The sequence below is a fragment of the Pseudophryne corroboree genome, chromosome 6 (assembly GCF_028390025.1).
Source record: "Pseudophryne corroboree isolate aPseCor3 chromosome 6, aPseCor3.hap2, whole genome shotgun sequence".
In the NCBI taxonomy this organism is placed as follows: domain Eukaryota; kingdom Metazoa; phylum Chordata; class Amphibia; order Anura; family Myobatrachidae; genus Pseudophryne; species Pseudophryne corroboree.
The window spans coordinates 731,410,868-731,422,891 of record NC_086449.1 but is presented as its reverse complement, the minus strand read 5'-3'; the positions used below and the strand labels follow the sequence as shown (position 1 = coordinate 731,422,891).

General features: G+C 44.2%; 1 protein-coding gene and 1 pseudogene across 2 annotated transcripts in view; one reads left to right on the top strand and one right to left on the bottom strand.

Moving 5' to 3' along the window:
- ABTB3 (ankyrin repeat and BTB domain containing 3) overlaps positions 1 to 12,024 on the top strand; it is a 386,831-nt gene that overhangs the window by 333,718 nt on the left and 41,089 nt on the right. The window lies entirely within an intron of this gene.
- Positions 10,308 to 10,426, bottom strand: LOC134937178 (5S ribosomal RNA; annotated as a pseudogene).

Sequence of the window (12,024 nt, the reverse complement as noted above, 5' to 3'; positions counted from 1 at the left end):
ATACCGGCTGCTTTATTTTTACACTGCAATTTAGATTGCAGATTGAACACACCACACCCAAATCTAACTCTCTCTGCACATGTTATACCTGCCTCCCCTGCAGTGCACATGATTTTGCCCAACTGCTTAAAAAAATCCTGCTGCGATCAACTCAGAATTACCCCCATATTGTATATAGATAGAGATTACCAGGCTCAGACTGGCTTCAAGAGAAACCACCAGTGGGCCGCACTGCCTGCGGGAAGGGGGGGGGGGGGGATGGAAGCCCCGAGCCCCTCCTCTAGTGATCAGATTTTGCACTTGAATTACACATTATTCATATGTTACATTATACTGCACATGACTATGGTGTACTTTCTATAGTGTATTGTTGTTATCAGTATTTGCTTTATATATTTATCAAGGGCCCAGACCATGCACTACTGGTTAGCCAAGCCTCTAAGCTTGGGCCCCTTCCACTGCATTTCCATGGTGGGCCCTTCATGCCCCAGTCCAACACTGGATATTACTCACACACATACAGGGCAATAGAGAGTCTGACTGCGCCCAAGTACTTTTCAGGGTCCGTGGTCTATTCACAGGAGGCGTGGTCGTGCACCCTTTGAGAAAATACAGATTTTTTTTTATTTTAAGCGCCACCATGGCCACACTCCAGCCCAGCAGTCAGCAGCGTGTGCTGGGCTTAGGAGAAGAGCTGTAGCTGCTGCTGCCAGTTAAGGGGGAGGAAGCCCAGGGCCCCCACTGAGCCTCCACTGGGCCCCTACATCATACCTGGGCCTGGGTAATTTGTACCCTCTCCCCCCCTCTCTCGGCACTACTGCCTCCAGGGAAATAACTTTCCTTCTCGCCCAGGGTTTCCCAGAGTTCACATCACAGCTGTGGTTTCAGATGCAGTTTCCAACTTTATCCTTGGCAGTTATCCCAGCGTTTAGTCTGGTGGGGCCTTTTATTCTTTCCTTCGTTTCTTTCTGGTCCACTGAGAAAAAACCTTCATCTACTCTAAATAAAAAAGGCTTTGTAGTGCAGCTTCTTAGCACAGATCCTACCAACCTCAGTGCCTCACCGAGAAGCTGCTTGTTTTTAATTACGACAGATACAGTGGTAGCAAATACCGGTACTCTGGAGTGAAATGTAATCAGTTTTACTATAGCTGACAATGAGAATTACACTGGAGAGTCTGAAAAGGACTTCAAGCATTTGAGAGGCTGACAATGGTTGAACGATTTCATTACTTTGGTGAGTTTGAAATTATGAAAGGAAAAAGTTTACTTGTGTTGTAAATAACACAAATAAGAAGAGAAAGGAGAGCAACCACAAAAATATAAACAGCAACGAGTAAATGGGAGTGACAGGGGATGGAAACCCAATGCCAGATTAAGGGGTTGGGGGGGAAGGGTGCAGGGCTGTCACCCCGATGCCCTCACACGCACAGAGGGGCCGCCACACAGGGTTGGTGTGACCCTGCAGTTACCGAGAACAGGTTCACAGAGGCACCTGTTCCGAGACGGGGGGCTGCAGCAGCTGTTAGGCAGGCACAGTCATTTCTGCAGTGCATACAGTGCAGTGTCTTTGAGTCCCGACCAGCGGTGTAACAAGATTCCTATGATCCCAGGGTACCCCGCATAGCACCATCATCCCAGGGTACCCCGCATAGACCCTATACAGAGGTCACAAGGCAGATTGCCACCCATCAAACCACACTTAGGCTTCTTGATTAAAAAGGCAACACAGCTGGCCGAGAACATCTCCGGTCTTTTCTGCAACATCCGACCCAGCTGCTGATCCTACCCTTGCAGCGTCTGGCAGTTGACTGAGCAGCTTGAGCCTAAGAGAGAGGAGCTGTAAGTAGTAAGGAGGTAGTAAGACGCTGGCCGCAGGAAGTAAGATGCTGGCCACAGATAGTAAGGCGCTGGCCGCAGAGATTAAGATGCTGGCCGCATGAAGTAAAACACTGGCTGCAGGAAGTAAGATGCTGGCCGCAGATTGTAAGACACTGACCACAGATAATGCGATGCTGGCTGCAAGAAATAAGAGGCCTGCCGCAGGTAGTAAGATGCTGGCGCATATAGTAGGATGCTGGCCACAGGTAGTAAGACGCTGGCCACATATACAGTAGTAAGAAGCTGGCCACATATACAGTAGTAAGACGCTGGCCACAGTAAGTAAGACGCTGGCCACAGGAAGTAAGATGCTGACCACAGATAGTAAGACGCTGGCCACAGATAGTAAGATGCTGGCCACAAGAAGTAAGATGCAGGCCGCAGGAAGTAAGACACTGGCGCAGATAGTAAGACGTTGGCTACAGATACAGTAGTAAGATGCTGGCTGCAGGAAGTAATATGCTGGCCTCAAGAAGTAAGACACTGGCTGCAGGAAGTAAGATGCTGGCTCAGATAGTAAGACGTTGGCCACAGATACAGTAGTAAGACCCTGGCTGCAGGAAGTAAGATGTTGGCCACATGAAGTAATACGCTGGCCGCAGAAAGTAAGATGCTGGCCACAGGTAGTAAGACGCTGGCCACGGATACAGTAGTAAGACGTTGGTCACAGATACAGTAGTAAGACGCTGGCCACAGGAAGTAAGACGCTGGTGCAGATAGTAAGACACTGGCCGCAGGTAGTAAGATGCTGGCCACAGATATAGTAGTAAGGAGCTGGCCAGAGAAAGTAAGACGCTGGCCGCAGGAAGAAAGACGGTGTCGCAGATAGTAAGATGCTGGCCACAGGAAGTAAGCGTTGGCCGCAGGATGTAAGATGCTGGTGCAGATCGTAAGACGCTGGCCGCAGGTAGTAAGACATTGGCAACAGATGCAGTAGTAAGACGCTGGCTGCAGGAAGTAAGACGCTGGCCACATCTAGTAAGACGCTGGCCACAGGAAATAATACGCTGGACACAGGAAGTAAGATGCTGGCCGAAAGAATTAAGATGCTAGCCACAGGTGTTATGAGCCACGGCAGTGGTTCATTCCTGTTTTGCATTTTGGTTATGTATTTTATGTTATACTTCTGTTCTGTTCCCCTTGGCTTTTATGGGGTGTCCGGAGTCCACCCTTAAGGAGGGGGTACTGTTATGAACCACAAGCAGTGGTTCATTCCTGTTTGCTTTCTGTTCATGAATTTTATGTTATAGTTCTGTGTGCATGTCAGGATTTCTCTTGTACTTGTTTAGAAGACTCTTGTTGGCCACCGGTGGTAAGTCTGTGTAACTGCAGCCTGTTTTCTATGTGTTAAGCCTCACCTGTCAGATATTTGGTCATTATGTGGTGAGTCTGTGTACTGCAGTCTGGCTCTTGTCTGTGTAACCTCACCTGCCAGTATTTTGGCCATTACCTTGTGCCTGGCTTCCAGCCACATACCTCCCTACATGACCCTCTCCAGGATGGACAGAATGCTCTGCTTCTGGACTTCCCTCTTCATTTATGATTGCCATCACCTGTGCTGAAACAACTTTCCTATCCATTGACCCACAGGTTCTCAAACTCGGTCCTCAGGACCCCGCACAGTGCATGTTTTGTAGGTAACCCAGCAGGAGCACAGGTGTATTAATTTCTCACTGACACATTTTAAAAGGTTCACAGGTGGAGTTAATTTTTTCATTTGGGATTCTGTGAGGAGACCTGCAAAACATGCACCGTGTGGGGTCCTGAGGACCGAGTTTGAGAACCTGTTCATTAACCTGTTCAAAACAGGTGTCGGCAATCAAAAATTAAGAGAAAAGTCCAGGAGCAGAACATTCTGTCCCTCCTGGAGAGGGTCATGTTGGGAGGTATGCAGCCATCCTGATTGGGGCGTGCTTCCATTATTACCCAGCTAGCCCTGGAGTCCAGTGCTGGTGATAGAAATTTGTCATGATACCTGTATGTTCCTGTGAGAACCTGTCAGCTTCCTGTGGAGTTTGTATCCTGCGTCTGGAGTATTCCTGCTTGCAGCCTGTCCATTCCTGTGTCCTGTGTCACGGTTTCTGGAGCCTGGTCCTGGGAATCTGTTCTAGCCTTCCGGTCCAGTGATCCTGAATATTCAGCCTTGGAGTCCTGTTCCTTCTGCATACACCCTTCATGGTGTCGTGAGTAGCGGCTTTGCCGCATTGTTTGGCTGAAGCCGTATTTTCTTTATTTGTGTTTGGCTGTGTCATTTTTGCTGATAGTTCCGCATCGCTGCCCTCGCCTTATTACGACGGGTTCGTATTTGGCGGTTAGGCTGTGTTACTTTGGTTACAGTTTTCTTGGCGGGCGCGCCGCACATAAATTAGTTATAGTTTTCAGTAGTATAAATCAGATCATATTTATACTGTATTGCTGCTGGCCCAGCCCTAAAATTTCTGGCAGTGGCATCATCTCACCTCAATCCAGACTATATGCTGGCCACAGGAAATAATACGCTGGCCACAGGAAGTAAGACACTGGCTGCAGGAAGTAAGACGCTGGCTCAGATAGTAAGACGCTGGCCACAGATACAGTAGTAAGACGCTGGCTGCAGGAAGTAAGATGCTGGCCGCAAGAAGTAAGACACTGGCTGCAGGAAGTAAGACGCTGGCTCAGATAGTAAGACGTTGGCCACAGATACAGCAGTAAGACGCTGGCTGCAGGAAGGAAGATGTTGGCCACATGAAGTAAGACACTGGCACAGATAGTAAGATGTTGGCCACAGATACAGTAGTAAGATGCTGGCCACAGGAAGTAAGACACTGGCCACAGATAGTAAGATGCTGGCCGCAGGAAGTCAGAAGCTGGCGCAGATAAAAAGACGTTGGTCACAGATACAGTAGTAAGACACTGGCCGCAGGAAGTAAGATGCAAGCCACAGGAAGTAAGATGCTGGCTGAAGGAAACAATACGATGGCCACAGGAAGTAAGACACTGGCCACAGATAGTAAGATGCTGGCTGGAAGAAGTAAGACGCTGGCCGCAGGATGTAAAATGCTTGAGCGGACAGTGCGACGGTTACAACACGCCTGTGTTTTTTCCCCACTCCCTGTTACCTCCACCAAACAGCCTTGACTTTCAGTCATTTTGCGACTAAATCCTCACTGTGACCGCCGTCACATGACCACCGCTGCACATGCACAAGTGCATTTTATAAAATGATATGTAGAAGCTCATTGGTTGCAATGGGCAACTTATCCTCTTCTCCACTCTTTAGAAATGTTTTATACATTTCCCCCTGTCTAACTCCTATCTATAACAGTACTATCTATAACAATATCAAAAATCTGGTGGTGGCATTACATAATTTTTTATAAGACCCCTTATTTGAATCCCAAAACAACATAGTGCTCTATGGCCCTCATTCCGAGTTGTTCGCTCGGTAAAAATCTTCGCATCGCAGCGATTTTCCGCTCAGTGCGCATGCGCAATGTCCGCACTGCGACTGCGCCAAGTAAATTTGCTATGAAGTTAGGATTTTTACTCACGGCTTTTTCTTCGCTCAGGCGATCGTAGTGTGATTGACAGGAAATGGGTGTTTCTGGGCGGAAACAGGCCGTTTTATGGGCGTGTTGGAAAAAACGCTACCGTTTCCGGAAAAAACGCAGGAGTGGCCGGAGAAACGGAGGAGTGTCTGGGCGAACGCTGGGTGTGTTTGTGACGTCAAACCAGGAACGACAAGCACTGAACTGATCGCAGATGCCGAGTAAGTCTGAAGCTACTCAGAAACTGCTACGAGGTGTGTAATTGCAATATTGCGAATACATCGTTCGCAATTTTAAGATGCTAAGATTCACTCCCAGTAGGCGGCGGCTTAGCGTGAGCAACTCTGCTAAAATCGCCTTGCGAGCGAACAACTCGGAATGAGGGCCTATGTACATACTGTAGAGCCAAATAGAGATCATACATAGTTAACCAATAAGGGGGTAAAGTCAATTGATTCCGCCGGGAGTTATTCAGTTGTCCCTAATAGCAGGCACCATCAGGGACATTGTTTTCACCTGCCGGAAAATCAGTTATAACTGACTTGTTTTCACAGCCGCGATCGTGAAAATACCTTGACGGGAACTTATCCTGGATCCTGTGTGTTTTAACCCGAAAATTGAAAAATTGACATAAAGATATAATTATTTTTACAAACAATGGGCCTTATTCAGCTTCAGTTGCAAAATTGCAAATCGATTATCGGACGACTGCGCATGCTCTGCGACCGCATCGCACGTGCGCGAAGGCTGAAAGGCTTTCACAATGCAATTGCCAGGAAGTGATCGTTTGTGGGAGGTTGCATGGCATTTGTGGGGAGTGGTTGGGAAAACGCAGGAGTGTCGTGGAGGTTTTTGGGGGCGTGCATATGACATCTGCTGGGATTGCTGCACTTAAAAACATGGGGCTAGATGCATCATCGCTTAAAAAGTGATAAAATGGAGAAAGAAAAAGTACCAGTCAATCAGCTCCTAACTGCCATGTCACAGGCTGTGTTATAAAAAATGTCAGTTAGGAGCTGATTGGCTGGTACTTTTTCACTCTCCATTTTATCACTTTCTAAGCGATGATGCATCTGGACCCTGGTGCTGCTGCGACTGCAGCAGTTAGCATGGGTCAACCGTGGTACTCGATTTGTGCGTATGCATCGTAATTATGCAAATTTATATGCAAATTTGTGAATGCATCAGTGGGCGTCTTTTACCTTTCTGGGCGGCTCTTCACTTGCGTTTTTCAGCAGAAGCAGTTCTGAGAAAATTGCAATTACTGTGTCAATAGCGATCCAAGCTGAATAAGGCCCAATATCCATTACTGGCTCAAGTACTAATGATAGTAACTATGTACAAGTCCTAATTACTTCCACTGGTTACATTAATTAGCAGACTTTCTACTAGTGATATATCGGAATAGGCGAATGACGATCTTGTTGATGCTCTGATACAGGAGCTAAATTGTCACTTTCATCTGAGAACCAATTATTCAGGTTATCACAAAAAAAAAACTGTTTAAGATATTTATTTTTCTGGATACTTTTCTATAGGGGTTGGGTATGGCTTACCGGCGGCCGGGGTACCTGCCACAGAATGGGCGGGGAGGGGGGGGGGGCGAGCACAACAAAGCTCGCCAAAGCTTCTGTTTCCACTCTATGGGTGTTGTGGACACCCTTGAGTGGGAATAGTCCCTGCTAGTCTGCATGCTGACTGTTGGGATTTAGAGGGGGCGGGATGTCGGGATCGGTATTGTGACCGCCGGTCACATAACTACATCACTTCTATGGGGTCATTCAGATGTAGTTGGAGTTGCTATCACTTCCTTGGAAGCAGCAGTGATAGGGCTGTATGGTAATGCAGCAGGAGGCGCATGCTGACCATCGCAGAGGCCAGGAAATCTGTCTTACGATGGAGTTCCATCACCACTTCCCACCCCTACACGGAGGCGACACACCTCCATTTTCACAAACGGAGGCCATCGCCGCTCCTTCCTCGCCCTCCAGATGGCAGCAGACTGACAATCACTGACAGTCTGCTGTCGCTGTGCGTCCTGTGTCGCAGGACTCCTTTGCGCGTATGCAGAGTACCGGAAATCGGCACTTTACACTGATGGGCGCACCTCCAACCACTTCAGTAAGATTTTTTTCCCGTGCCTGCAAGGCCTTCAAACAGCTGTGGTGCTCTTCATTCTTCTCGGCTTTCTGGGCTTTTATATTGGGATGGGCCTTGCGTTTATATTCCTCCTCCAGTTCTTTTACATGCTGATGTGTCTTTGCCTTAATGCCATTAACGAACTCGCTGTAGTGATCCCCCAGCTGGACTTTTGGGGTCATATCAAGTATTACAAACCAATTAAGAGCCATGATGCTGCCATGTGGAAAGATGAAAAGTAGATAGTGTTAGATGCCTTGAAACACATTTACAATTTTAAGAAATATCAACTATTTAGGCATATATATTCATATATAAGCTCATCTAGAACCTGAAACTGTAAGAGGTATAATGGCCTTTCTGTACAGTCTAGTTCCCTGTTACCACTTTACTTGTGTAAGCTGAGTGCACTTTCAATGTTGCAAATTGTAATGACATTTGCAGAGTCTGACATAAACCTACTTTCAGACTTTTCCAGACATATCAAATCTTGTAAAGAGTACAATTGGAGCTATTGCCCATAGCAACCAATTATCTTCTAGCTATTATTTATCTAGTACATTCAGATTGGTTGCTGTGGGCAACACCTCCCATCATTAGAAGGGATGAGAGATCTCCCCCTAGGTTACTAATAATAAATGGTGGCCATGTATTGCTGATGTACTCTATAGGCCAATATAGACAGGCCGCTCAGCACAGCGCGATCACTTCACCCAGCAGGCCAATCTAGCAGCAACGATAGCGATGTGCGGGGCTGCGCATCGCTATCGCTGTAAGGGCTACACACGCAGCGATCAGGCTTATATTCTAAGCAATCTAGTCAGATTGCTTAGAATATCGCTCCGTGAGTACCCCCCTTATGGCTCAGTGTGTACACTAATATCAAGTAATTAAGAGACTCTAAGTGCCGCCTCTTCATTCCTCTGTTGCTTTTACCTCTGGAAGGCACCGGAGCAGTTTAATTTATTACAAGGGAGTGCCGGTCAGCTATTACAGTATGTGTGTGTGTATTTATATATATATATATATATATATATATATATGCAATAGAATGCCGCGCCACTTGTGATAACACAAACTCTCAATTGAAAAAAACTCCCAGTTATTTGGGCGTCAGCTGCCCCCTAATAAAACGGCAATGGTATGTTGCCGCAAGACAAAGAATAGAGATACCGGATAGGGGTATGAGCGACCTGAGGTGTTTTTATGTTGCCAAGTGTATTAAAAAGATTTCTAAGAATTATAAAAGTAAAGATAAAATATCAATTTATTTCACAACATTAGGAATGAATTTAAAATGCAATGCAGATGAGAGACAATTTTCTGTAAAAATTAACATATGAAAAAATGAAAAAAATATAAAAAAATAGATAGAGTGCTTAGCATAAAATATAGTTCTAAAATAGTTCTTAAAAAAGGGAATGTATATATGTAAAATCCTCAGTTTGGAGTGCAAAAAATAGCCTGTGCAAATAAGCTCATTTAAAAAGTGGAATAAATAGCATATAGTCTTAACTGATATAGCAGGAGGTCTCTGGGTGAAGGCCCAACGCGTTTCGTCTCCAAGACTTCTTCATGGGGTAAGTGACAAGGTAAGATTGAGCTCCTAAATATACCCCCCTAATTGGGAGTTAATTGATGACATCATATCCTGTCTAGGCTCATACATATTCATTAGACTATTTTTACTTATTGTGGCATGGTCATAGTTTTTATTGATAGCCGCCGTTACTAGGTGCAGCATAACGTAGATCATGTATGTTGGTAAAAAATGTGTTTTGGGTATCAGGGCAAATAATCCCGGACCGGCGCGATACTTCCGCCACATTTCCGGTGTCTGTGTAGTTCGTGTGCGCATGCGCGCCAACTTGGTGTCGTTCCCCGCTTCCGGTAGCGCTTGTATTGCGGCATGACGATGTCCTCAAGTATTCGGCTGTGTATGTCCTATTGGTTACTTCTGGCACATGATCTCTAAGTCCCGGAATCGTCATGTAGTGGAACGCACAGGTGGAACGCCTCACGTGACCTGGATGTTCGGCTTTGCTTTGTTGTCATGGAGACATTCTCCATGTTCTCTTGAAGTTTTTCTTTCTTTAAAACATGCATTGTCCGGACGCGGTCCCCAATAAAATATAAATAAAAATATGTTTAGAGAATTTGCATACTATAGTGTTTTACACTTGCAGAGCGGACATTAAATTCATGAAGATTTTATATTTGTTATTTATCGGCATATGCATAACGGGCCATATAATATATACTATATGTTATATTCTGATTTTAGTCAAGGGACGGACTAATCATGTATACACATATATAGTCAAAATGCTATTATATATATATATATATATATATATTTATATTTATGTGCTAGTGCACACATAAAAAACTTTTTGTATAGGATTACAGATAGAAAAGATATAGGGATGAGGAAGAAGAGGTGACCTAGTGGTCTGAAATCATTCAAACCATTTATCTGTGAATATACATTATAGTAATAGTGATAATTAATGAAATTTATAGCGTGATATTTACAAAGTGTTTTTTCTGCCATTTCGTTGCTGGTGCCAGAATATTGGTGATCTAGTGATTGCCTTAATTGTGTGGCCTATTGCGTGCGGTGCTACTAACTTAGTGCTTACTAAAATATACCTAGATCTTATTGTGCTTAAAAAGGGTTTAGTATGTGTCTATTAGGATGTGGTCAGGTGTTCTATAAACATCCATCGTGATTGGACATTTAAACAGTTGCTCTTTACTTTCAGTACAGTACCTAATATTCCCAATGGGTCGCCCCTTTTGGTACTAGTCAGGCCCAACACTGCTTCGCTTCCAAGTTCGGTTGAGATTGGGCCTTTCCAGTGTGGTTTGACTGTATTTCTTTCGTACGCAACAAAAAATGCCCACACTAGATGTTGTATATTTCATTTAATTTTTAACATTAAGGTGCTATATATATATATATATATACATGTGATATAGTGAAGAGTGCAGAGGAGAGTTTTATTCAACGACACCTTTACAAAAATGGAGCGATTTCATAGTTCTCGTTCAGGCCAAGTGGATGCATGGTTTTTAACTGGAAAATCCAGAACATCTCTCGTTGTGATAGCTTGATTGCCAAATCTCCTCCTCTTTCTCCAAGTTTAACCAGTTCTATTGCCTTGAAGGTCAGTTCTTCTGGATTCGAGTTGTGTTTCTCCGTGAAGTGCCTTGAAATGGTATGGCTGTCAACTTTATTCTTAATATTGCGAACGTGTTCTTGTATCCTGAGTTTAAGTTGTCTCTTCGTCTTTCCCACATACTTTTTTCCACATGTGCATTCCAGTAAATAAATCACCGATGAGTTATTACAGTTGATAAAATCTTTGATTTTGTATTCCTTCTGGTTTCCCATATCGCTAAAGCTTCTCCGATTGGGATGTAGGAATTTGCAAACGTTACAACGACCACACTTGTAGGATCCTACACATCTGGGTATCATCATAGTGTTTTCTGTTTTGGTTTTCAACATGCTTGGTGCTAGTAAGTCCTTCAGGTTTTTTGTTTTCTTGTATATTATTTCTGGGCGTGGCGGGAGTATCTCTCTTAGTACTGGGTCCAACAACAGGATTCCCCAGTGTGTTTTAAAAGATTTCCTTATCAGGTCCTCGTGACGGTTATATGTGGTTACAAAGGCTGTGGATTCTTTCTTGGTGTCCTTTGTTTTGTAGACAAGCAGATCTTCCCGCTTGAGATTCTTTGTTTTGATGATGGCTTTTTCTAAAATGTCTGACGGGTACTCTTTTTGCTTGAATCTTTCCTTGTATATCTCCAACTGTTCTTCACACTCTTTCAGGTCACTGCAATTTCTTCTTAGTCTATGAAACTGTGAATAAGGAATGTTGCTTTTCCATTTTCTGAGGTGATTACTCTTAAAATGAAGGTAGCTGTTCCGATCTACTTCTTTGATGTAATTTTTGGTTCTGACGGTACCTTCTGATCCTGTTAGTACTAAGTCCAGGAATTCAATGGATTTTTCATTGGTGTTGGAGGTAAAGGAAAGGTTCATATTGTTGTCACTTATATATGAGTAAAATTGATTAAAAGTGTCCAGTGTGCCGTCCCATATGATTAAAATGTCATCAATGTATCTTCTATAAAAAATTAAATTCTCTTTAAAACAATGAGGACCATAGATATAGGTGTTCTCCCACTGTCCCATGAAGAGGTTTGCGAAGCTTGGGGCGAAAATGGTACCCATAGCTGTCCCACAGCGTTGTAAGTAAAAACAGTCTAAAAACTTAAAATAGTTGTGACTTAAAATGAATTTCATAATGTCACATATAAAATCTTTGTGTTGAGTTGTTAAAGATGGGTCGTTGTTCAAAAAATGTCTGCATGCTGTGATACCTTTCATGTGTTTGATGCATGTGTACAATGATTGTACATCGATGGTAACCCAAAGGTAACTGTCTGTCCATTTTTGATCTTTCATG